This window comes from Corvus cornix, chromosome 15, assembly GCF_000738735.6.
Source record: "Corvus cornix cornix isolate S_Up_H32 chromosome 15, ASM73873v5, whole genome shotgun sequence".
In the NCBI taxonomy this organism is placed as follows: Eukaryota; Metazoa; Chordata; class Aves; order Passeriformes; family Corvidae; genus Corvus; species Corvus cornix.
In genome coordinates, this window is record NC_046345.1 from 3,463,333 (window position 1) to 3,473,837 (window position 10,505).

The 10,505-nt window shown below is 43.6% G+C and overlaps 1 protein-coding gene across 11 annotated transcripts in view; it reads right to left on the reverse strand.

Annotated features, from left to right (window-relative positions):
* Window positions 1-7,894, reverse strand: part of CLIP1 (CAP-Gly domain containing linker protein 1) — a 61,283-nt gene extending 53,389 nt beyond the window's left edge. For 9 of the 11 annotated variants that reach the window (XM_039560871.1, XM_039560869.1, XM_039560873.1 and 6 more), the window contains exon 1: window positions 7,788-7,893. The gene's annotated coding sequence lies outside the window, so the exon portion shown is untranslated. Of the gene's footprint in view, window positions 1-7,253; window positions 7,391-7,787 lie in introns of those variants that run through there. The other 2 variants (XM_039560874.1, XM_039560863.1) reach the window with 2 other exon arrangements.
* Window positions 7,895-10,505: the final 2,611 nt, after the last annotated feature.

Sequence of the window (10,505 nt, forward strand, 5' to 3'; positions counted from 1 at the left end):
CTGAAAAATCTCACAGGGCCTATAAGCAGTGACCCTCACATGCAACCCCTGTGGCAGTCAGTAATAAGCACCTAGAAAACAAATTCCCATACCACAAGGAAAAGGTAACATGACCAAAATAAAGCAGAAAATCCTTCTGCAGAAAAGCCAAATGGAAAACATATTCCAAAGACCACCACGATGCAGTAACTTCGCCTTCCTGAGAGAAAAACAAACTCAGCACAAGAAGTGCTGTTTGAAATCTCTGCCTGAACAGCATTTCTTAAATACCTGTTTCATACTCGTTGTTCAACTGCTGCTGCCAAGCTTGAAGGAGCTCATGAATCATTCCTCAAATATCTGGAGTTTAGAGAAAGTAACTTGGAGTTTTGAACCTGGAAAGATTTCCCCTCCAAGTCCATGAGTTATTCCAAGAGCTCTGACCCTACACACTTATGAACACAACTCCTAAAATTACTGCAGTCTTAAAACTGAAGCACATAAACGTTCTGTATGATTCAGATCTAATTCCTGCAGCTCCAAAAGTTGTATTTGCAGTCTCCTGTTATTACACTCCTGTAAAAAATGAGTGTATATATACTTACAAAAGTACTTAATGCTTTTAGTTAAATTTATAAGCTTTTGAAATTCATACCTGATTTAAAAATACAACCCCATTTCGGCTTTGAAGAAAATCAGTGCCTTCTCCTTGCACTGCTCTTTGCTGCTTGCTACCTCTTGGAGAATATTTCTCTGTGTGCAAGAATGAGCCAGATCAGAGTCAAATTCTGGAAGATTCTGAGGGGAGTAATTCATGCACAGCAGGTGCACAAACTGACCAGACTGGAACATGCCCACCAGCATCCTTACAGGAACAATTCTGGATGAGGGGGCACAAGAGAAGCTGAATCCTGGAACAAAAATCTTCCTAATCCTGACTCCTTCCTCTGCTGCAATCTGGGTCTACTGGAGATATTTCTTACTGGGCACCTAAAAAGTCTGAATCACCACTTGGAAAGTGATGCATTACGTTTACAATGAAATATTCCAGAGCACACAATATCCATTGTTAATGTCTCACTCACAGCCAGTCCTGTACAACTACAAGTTGCTAAACCAGAAGGATGGATTTGGAAGCCCTCATGCATTCACTTTACAGAGCTTCTCTGGAGTGATACAGCACACTTGGTGTTCCTGGCCACTCACTACTTAAATACAACTATTCTAGAGCAATGAACTCACATCCAGGTCTCTGTGCATTGATCCACTGAAGCCAGACAGTGAAAAGGCAAATGAACTTCTCTCTGACCCTCATGCTCCTGACTTTACTGCAAATTTCATGTGTTTTGTCAGCTCTGATGCATTTATTGAATGGGCAGCAAGTTCAGACTGAAACACCAGAAAGCACCGTAGGCATTTGTTAACAAAGCAAGGCACAAACAGCAAATTATGGTGGTCCTGATGTAACTCTGCAGAGGCCACTGTTAAACCAAACCGAGCATCTGAACATTGCTCAAGAATTTAACTGCACTGGTCAGTGATTAGACTGTGGAATTAGAGGCATCCTCGGGTATTGGTCACATTGAAACTAATAAAATTCAAGAAAGAATTTATATATAAAACAGAAAACAAACTGAATTAAGTATTTAAGATTTCAATAGAATAAGAGTTGGCATTTGGAAGTCAATATTTGATTACTCATTCAACACACAGCAATTAGAGAAAGGGAGCATTTAAAAACACGACTTCAGTTTCATTTTGTCTTCCAGAAACCACTGATTTTCATGTCAATTAATCAAGTAATGTGATGATCTGAATACAGCATTCAGATACATCACTACTAGAAGAAAAGACATTATTTAATTCAGTATTTGTTATGCCAAGTGCCATGAAAACATATTTATTTGGGTTACTATGCTCTGCTTAGTGCCAAGATCAAAACACGAGGGCTAGCAGGTGCCTATCAAACCAGTGTTTTGTACATCACCTTTAAAGGCAGAAAAAAAATTTCACTTAAAACTCATCTGATCAGGTAGAAAATAATGAAAGAAATCCAGACCTTTCAAATCTGTTGTTTGCAGGTACTGGTACAGGAAATAAAAATTTAGTAAGAAAATAAACAAGGTCTCATAACTTACACAGGATCCTTATGACATTCCACTTCAGCTCATTCCAGCCCAATCCAACATAACCATTGTAGGAATTCCAGAGGTACAGGAACCTCAAAGCCGCAGTTTCTTATATTGTGTTTTTAACATAAATATGAATTTTACTAGCGACAGGCTCTTGAAGAAGTGCATCTCTACTTAATTTAACCAGGCATAACTATTAAATCAACAGAACAAAAGCAATTCTTGCTTTTCTGAAGTGCCTTCACAGTTGCTACCAGGATAACTCCAGGAAATTACAGCTGCATGCAAGTTTTAGTAGGGCTTTAGTCTAACCCAAACACGGCTTGCTTTTGCTGCCATAATAACACGAGCCCAAAGCCTGCAGGAATTTGGGAAGTTTGCCCACTGGGATGACACAGCTCCTCTGACAGTGGCACTGATGCGATGAACTCAACCTGAAATGAAGAGTGGCAAAACCCAACAGAAACTGAAAGAGAGCTACACTGTCAGTGGCAGAGGGCCTGAAAAACCTTTCAGCTGTTTTCCAGGGCACTGGTTTAGGTAAATATTCCTTAATCTGAGGCAACCAGTGTGTGCTCAGTGAGACAGAACCACACAGAGATCTCCGGAGCAGACCCAGCCAGGGCTGTAACACAAACACTCTGCCTTGTCATCACTCATCCCACCATCAAACCATCGCACCCTGGGCTAAGGACATCCCCAGAAATAGCTCCTGGGTTTTTCACTCCAAAGAGAAAATCCCTGTTTCCTTAAGATCTCAAAGATGCTCCCTCTGTCTTGTACACTGAGAGGGACTGGGGAAGAATGTTTGGGAATCAATCCCAAAACCCCACAACGCTGTCCCTCGTTATGGACATGGGAACCTACAGCTCAACCAGCAACTTCAGATTTATTTCTTAACTGAAATCAATAACAGAAGCTGTATTTCTGTATCACAGAGATGACTGGAACTGTTCTCTACATGAATTCACAGATCCCAGGGTATTCAGAACCAAAGACTTTTAAATCATCTTTCAACATCAGCCAGGCCTGCACACAAATCTGTATTTCTCCTTGAATTTTCAACCTGCTGAGTAATTTCAACTAAATAAAACAAAAGGCAGGAGATCTCTAATCAAAATAAATTATATTCCTACAAGATTCACAGAAGCAAGTGAACCAGGAGGAGAGAGACTTGTGTTTAAGGAGTCTTGAGTTTCTCCCAGTACCTTTAGAACAACTGATTTCTGAAGCAAAGAATTTGCCATCAATACATTTGACAGCAGCAGGTTACCAGTTTGTTTGGAGATAATCTAAAACTTGAACTTAATTTAGTTAGGAAGGCAACCATGATGAGACCCAAATCCACTGAAAATTGGTTTTAGGGAATTGCTAAGTTGCTAAATAAGATACAAGGCTATTTTTCTGCCTTGGGAAGCACAGGATATTCGCTGCAAATTGTATAAACAGGATTCTCCCAGCACATGCCAGGGAAAGGGAAGAGGTGGGGTAAATTCCTATAACTCAGAAAGTGTACTAAGAAGAAGATGAATCAGATCAAAGATAGTAAGAGGCTTAGGACCTGAAACCATCAGTCAGATATTACAGCACTGCTATGAGGAAGGTAATTCATCAAAGCTTCAACTCTGCTTATGGATTTTAATTCTGCATCAAGGACATTTTAAGTCCCCCCATTCGATCATTCTAGAACTTGCTATGCTCATTCAGATTCCTAAATGCCTCAGGATCCTCAGTAAGGAAACACTGAAACACAGACTGTTGAACATGCTGAATATGAATATATTCTTATGAAGTACAAATGAGAGAGGATGTCTGTAGCACTAAAAAACTATTTCAAGCCAGCAATTTGTGACTAATTTTTTCACAATCTATTGCTATTTCAAACACAGCCTGTTCAGTCTTTTTAAAAAGATTCTGCCTATCTTTAATTAATCAGGAAGAGCTGATAATTGTTAATATGATGCAAACTCTAACACTTCAAGTTGAACACAGATTATAAAAACACTGCTGCTCTGGTCTATTAAAAGATCAGAAAGCACATGATCCTCCCTCCTCAGCACATCATTCCCTACAGAAGGAGTCAAGGATTGAGGAGCAGACAAAGTTTCCATGTAAGTAAATTAATTGCCACCTCTTCTGCTAAGCCCATTATCATCACTTACTAGTTTTCCTATGTTTTTCCCAATAAATTCTTGTCTTTCCCCAGAGACCTCCATTTCAATAGGATAAAGAACAATTTGTTTGGCTGTCCACACTGACTTCTGTTGATGATAATGCACTTCAACCATGCCAGCAAGTGCAATCAGTCATGATAAAATGATGATTTTGGAATTGTAGAGTGTCAAGTTTTTTAGGAACTACAATTTAAATTATGAGAAAGAAAATATCATCTCCCATCAGCCTCAAACCCCAAACCATTTAAAGGCACAAAGGCTTCTCCCTAATACAATTACAACTGAAGCAGCTGAAACAAAGATGCTGCTTTTTATAGTAAGGATTTAATTTTGATAGACTTGGGTGAAACTGTAACTGTTTCACATTGGGTGAAAACATCAAGTCAGCTGTCTCTTTTTAGCTCTCCATGTTCTTAGCCTTTGAAATTAGCACCATGACTGCTGCATGGCTGGCAGAGAGCTCAGGACAAGTACAAATTCAGAACTCAGATAAATATTGCTGTGATTGAGTGGATGCTGCTGCCAAGCAGCGCAGCAGAATGAGAGTGTCAAATAAGCTAATTCTATACAATACTGAGTTTCTCTCTCTGCCTTGCAATTTCCCCTCATAATAAGCTAAAAATATAGACAGTAAGATTATAAAGATCAGGGGAAACAAATGGCTTTTAATGGTGGTTCTTCTAGAAACAGTAGAGTGAAGATGTGTTTTATAAATTCAAAGAATGTATGGTACTATTCTTATGAGTTTGTACAAATAATTAATGAGATATTCCAAGTGGAAAAACTTAGGTGGGTGTTAAAGCACAAATTTGTACAGCATGTCCTTAGATACATCTTCTAAATCCTTCACAGCCTTTCGGGGGCCAGGAGCCAGTACAAGACTTATGGGTCTTTCTGAGGGTCAGTCACAGAGTGCAGCATCATTGCAAAAACAAATGGATGTGGAGGACAGACACCTGCACAAGCAGGAGGTGTTTAAACCACCAGGGAGCTGCTGAAGGAGTTCTGCTGGTCAACACCAAAGAAATGGTTGCTCCAGCAGAAACTGGCATGGGGCTGAGGGCAGCTGAGCTTACAGCTAATGCAGTATATAATTGCCTTTCATTAAATAACAAAACACCATCCATCTGAGGCACTTCCAAACATGCCGCTCCAATAAGGATTCCAGTGAGTTACTCTTTATATGTGCCAGCAGAGCCAGTAGTCCCTAAGGAATGCCAAAGGATTAAACAAGAGCTGCATTCATTCATGGTTGTCATGTTCAAACATTAGAAAACTTGCATTCAACATACAGAGTTAACATTTGACCCGAGTGTTTTAGAAAGAGAAAGAAAAGCAGCTCTGAAAAATCATATTGGCAAGGCAGAGCTCTCTATTTCTTTTTAAGGAGGACCTATTCTGAAATATTCTCAGTCCCTCCCAAGAAAAACTTTAACAGGGCTAAAAGGATGAAGGGAGGAACACTAAAGGAATTATGCAATCTACCCAAGCTGAGTAAATAAAGGCCGTCTTGGCTATCCACAGTCAGAAGCCAGCAAACAGATACAACCTGCAAGTCAGACAGGACATCTTCAGGAGCTCTAGGAAGTCGTAGCAATCAGCAGAGGAGCTCTGCTCCTTCCTACAGTGTAATCACATGAGGAAAGAGGCTGCTATTCCCTACAGAATCCATCTGGAAGGAGCATACAAGACAGCTGGTGTTCTGCCCTCCCTAGAAAGCTGAGATCTTCTCTTTAAGGGAAACCATACAAATTATATAAAACTCTTTTTTTGCCAAATAAAATCTCCCTCTTGATCCCTAAAGATATGGACATTTGAGGTCACATTTCCAAGCTTTTCTGCTTCAGCCAACTCATCCCTCTCCCTTCAATACACACAAAGCTGTAGTGCACTCTAGCACGGAGAGAAAATCTCCCAGCATGTGTAGAAGGACTGGGCAGGAAGAGAATCCTGAAATCTTGTCATTTTACACCAAGAACTAATAATCCTCAGCATGTAAATGAAGAAGTTTTGTACCTGAACAATTAAACTTTCCTTAGAATAAGAAATGCTGCTGTGGGTGGAGGGGAGGTGTTTACTTTTCCTCCACAGTATCTACTTTGCAATCTTCCTACTCCTGCAGCAGGTGCACACGGACACACACTTCAGGAAAACAGCTCTCTGCCGCTGCTAGTTTCAGAATTACATTGCATTCAGAATGCATATTTCTGTTCTTTCAGTAAAATACTTTGCAAAGCAGCCAGCATAAAGGCATCTCCTCTTTCATACCTCTTTTTCTTTCTTCTTCCTACGTGTCAACACAAGTATCACATGTTTTAAAATCCTTCTGCTCAAAGATCTCAAAGCAACCTGTGAACTTCTATAAAACCCTGCCCATTCAGCACAGTGGGTAAGTGAAGGGGTGGGGAGAAACAAGTCTTCATTTCAGAGTCATATTTTTAATTATCAGCACATGCAATCACAGAGTAAGTTTTCCTCCCCATGCTCTGTTCTGGAAGATTTCTTTGGTGTCGGCTTTTGTTTATATTTTCAAAAATTATTTAAAGCACGGAATCAGAACAAAGATGAAAGGGAAAAGTAACTCCTGATTTTTTATGCAGCAGGAGCCACATTACCCTGTGAGCAACAGCACCAATTACCTTGTGCCCCATGACAGCTATGGCATAGAAAAGGGAGCACTGCATCGCCTGAGGTACAGCACTATAGCGGGAACAGGAGGGGCCTGGAGCAGCGCCTGTGCCAGGGAATCCCGCAGCTCTGACACTGGCTAGAACATGGCAGCAAAGTCTCCTGAGCCACCTGAGGGGATGCAAGAGCAGCTCACCTGGAAACCAGCAGCTTTTATAACAACGCGAGGATGGGGAGCGGCCATAAAAAAAAAAAAACCAACCAAAAATGCCAAGGTAGATTATTAGTAAAATATCCGTATGTAAGTGCAGGATGCTGACAATTGCAGGTCAGCACTTACCAAGGAATATAAGGAATATGCAGATCTCTTCCCTCAGAATCACTCGCTCAAGCCACCGGTGACCCAGCACAGCACCGCAGCTTCCCAGGGCGAGACTCGATCTGAGGCAGCGATCCACCCCTCGTGTCCCCGCTCCGGACAACCACCCCGCGGGCTGAGGGAGACGAGGCCGCCCCGCGTCCGCAGCGCCCCGTCCCGCCGGGGCTCGGCCGGGCCGCCGCCGGAGCAGCCGCTGCGGAGCGGCGCGGGCAGCACGTGTGGCGGCCGCTAACAGCCCTCAGCGCCGGGGCCCGGCCCGCCGGCGCCGCTGCCCCTGACGGCCCCACCGCTGCCCCCGACGGCCCCACCGCTGCCCCTGACGGCCCCTCGGCGCCGACCCCCGCGCCCTCAGACCCGCCCAGCGCGGCGCCCGGACGGGAAGCGCGGAGGCCCCGAGGCGGGAGGCGGCGGCCGCGGCTCCCCCCGCCCTCAGGCGCCGCCACCGCCCCGCGCGCTCCTCAGGGCGGACCCCCCCCCCCGGATCCGCCGCCTCACCGGCCCCGCCGCCAGCGCAGCTCCCGCCGCCTCCTCCGGCTGCTGCTCCCGCTCCTGTTCCTGGTCCCGCTCCCCCTCTGCAGCGGCGCCGCCCCGGCTCGCAGGAGGCGGAGCGGGGCGGGCACAACGTCTGCGCCCGCCGGGGCGGGGACTGCACCAGCGGCACCGGCGGTGCCCCCGAGCTCCGCGCGCCCCCTCCTCTCCCTTTGTCCGCCCCCCGCTTTGTTCGCCCCGCGGCAGCCGCAGCTCGCGGGAGGGAGCGGCTCTGCCCCGGCTCGGGGTGACCCCGCCGCGCCCGGTGGTCCCGAAGCCGTCGCTGCGGCAGAGCCCGGCTGGGTGGGAGGGGGAGAGGGTGGGCACAGACGGGGAGGTGTGAAGCACATCGCTGTAGTGGGTGAATAACTTCACTGTCTGCTGCTTCGCTCCATTTTCCTTTTGTCCTGGTGCCCAGAAATTTCTCATGCAGAAATTTATCATCCCAAAGTACTGAATATTTTTATTTTCATTGTGTTTCTGAAGCAACACATTGGAAGCTGGCGTTATCCCACTGCTAAAGTTTAAACAGCTGGAGCAGCAGCTCCAACGCCATCATCATCAATTTAATACCGATTTTCAAGACTAAATCAAACAGCTCTGCTTCACTTCTTCCCCTCTTATAAACAGGCAGGAGAGCCCAGCCAGAGCTGGCCCATCACTGCTGAATTCCTCACAAAGCAAACCTCAGTTTGCAGTCTCATAGCTTGTTTGGTTTCTGCATGATGCCATTCGAACAAAAGGGTGATGAGAAAGCAGTTCCATTGCTGGGGACTGATTGCAATTTGTGTTTCATTTTGGCTTCGTTCTTTGGCATTAATCCAGCACGGTAAAGCACAAAATGGTGTGATGCACTCCCCCAAATAATAGGTTTCAACTACATCAGCATTTAGCAATGTTTGTTTGAATTTCACTTCCTAAACGTTAAACACAATCTCTTGCCACGGCCATTAGATGGTGAAACAGATACTCGAATCCACGAACAGCCACCCCTCTTTCTCCCTGCAAAATTTGATAAAAGTTTTGCTGAATAAGGACTTCAGGATTTAAACATTGGGTTGTATTTAGAAGTGCAGAACTGGCAAAGGACTGCTTTTTAAAAAAATTACCCTGCAGCCCCTAGCTGTGGAAATAATCTCTACCACAAAAATTAGAGTAGAAACTGGAGAGTTGTACTAACTTTACAGAATACTTGCCCAAAATGTCTGCTGGTTTAAGAGTACCATGGTGAATCTTTGTGTTTCTTTGTGGAGGTGCAGATTTGAGCTTTCTGTATTGATCTCATGCTAATGTCGAATGGGTTTTTCTCTAAGTGTATCTATCATTCCCCATCATTATTTTGATGTTTTGTCTCTCAGTTAATTTGCCACCACATAAATTCATCTCAAATGCTTGCAGTTCAGTGTACAGCATTATAATTGTATAAGCAATACCAGACTGATGCATCTAGGACAGAGTACAGCAACTACAAGTCAGCTTAAAGATGGAAACTAGAAGTTGCAACTTTCTGCTGTTATTTTAGAACTTGTCATAATGTGGAAGCAGTCAGTAACAGTGGGGAAATAATGGATAAAACATGGTTTAAAGGTGTAAGTAGTTTTGCTTCACTACCTTGCAAAGCTACAGTAAAAATGTCCTGTACTAAGGCAAGAACTGAGAATGTCACACAGATCAAGGGAATGTGCCACTGTTTTTTCCAGTAATTTCCTACTGAACAGATTCAGCTTCAAGATCCTATAGTCCTGTAGGAAAAAAGAGAGTTTGTTATCCATCCTTTGACCAGAATTGACTTCATACCATGAAAAAGTAGCCTTGGAGCAACTGTAACTTCAGTTCATCCCAGCTGGAAATGGTTGACAGCCCCTGTGAACCAGTCTGCACCAGTAGGGCACAGCCAATTTGCAGGAATCATTGTAATAAAAGATCCTGGTACTATAAACCACACTCCTGTAAAGGATTAGATATGATTGAAAGCCAGAGTAGCTTTGATTCCAATCCTGGTGGCTCTATTTTCTGATCAGCATGATCAGATCAGTCAACAAATAATATATAGGCATTTTCCTAACTCCACGAAAACAGGAATTGCTGGATGCTCCAGGGAAATTCAAGATGCCCACATAACTACTGGCATCCTGGCCACAAGTATAAGGCTCGCTTTAGAACTAAAATTGTTCTCAATAACGTGGGAACACCAGTTGCAGTTGTTTCTCCCCCTTTTCAGATTTGTGAAGGGTCCAAGGTTGTTGAAGCTTTCTAAAGAGCTAAAGTGTTGTCCTTTAAGAACTGAATGTAAGGATCTCCTGACTGAAGAGATCCATTTTTCTATTCAATGGGATGTATTCACCCAAGTATGAAGATTTTGAGTACAAATTTTTTTTCCATCTGAATGATCTCTTCAATATGCACATCTGGCAATTCCTATACAGAACTGATGGTCACATCTGCTACAGAAAAGGCAGCTAATTGCTTTTTTTTTTAATCTCAGAAGTGCTGCTTCAAAAATCCCAGCACTTGCACTACTATTTTCTGTAGTTTCTTTTCTGTAAAGGCTGCAAGAAGTCTTTTCACTGCTAATGTACTTTCTGGTTCCCTTCCCCAGGTCAGCCAGACTACCCAGCAGCAATAAAAGAAAAAGCTCTCCAAACCCATGTTATTTGGTGAGCTACACAAGACAAGCTTTCATCC